Below are 520 nucleotides of genomic sequence, written 5' to 3' on the forward strand. Positions count from 1 at the left end.
ATGGAGAAGAGGAGGCAGCGCTTGGTTCGTAACAGAAGAGGGAGGAAGCTATGTTCTGATTGTCATTTTGGTGGTAAGATAGGAAGGTAAATTTCTCTCATGGTCATTTTGAGAAGTAGGATTCAGGGCCATCTGCTGAAAGTGAGGGTGCATTTGATATCTACCGTTGCATAACAAATTATCTCTAATCTTAGTCACTTAAAACAATGATAGTCATTTCCTGTCTCTTACAGTTTCTGTAGTTCATGAATTCATCTTAGCTTGAAGGATCTGGCTCAGGAACTTTCATGATTTCTTAGCTGGATGTCAGCCGGGATCACAATCATTGAAGGCTTGACTGTGCTGAAGGATTCACTTCCATGGTGGTTCACTCACATGCTGGCATGTTGGTGCTGGCTATTGGAGGGAAGCCTCAGTTTCTTTCCAAGCAGCTCTCTTCACAGGGCTGCTTGAGTTTTCTTGCAGTATGGTCTGCGCAGAATGGTCTGAGCAGACAGATTACTGTAATTACTTGGTTGGA

The sequence above is a fragment of the Pteropus vampyrus genome, unplaced genomic scaffold (assembly GCF_000151845.1).
Source record: "Pteropus vampyrus isolate Shadow unplaced genomic scaffold, Pvam_2.0 Scaffold226, whole genome shotgun sequence".
Taxonomy (NCBI): Eukaryota; Metazoa; Chordata; class Mammalia; order Chiroptera; family Pteropodidae; genus Pteropus; species Pteropus vampyrus.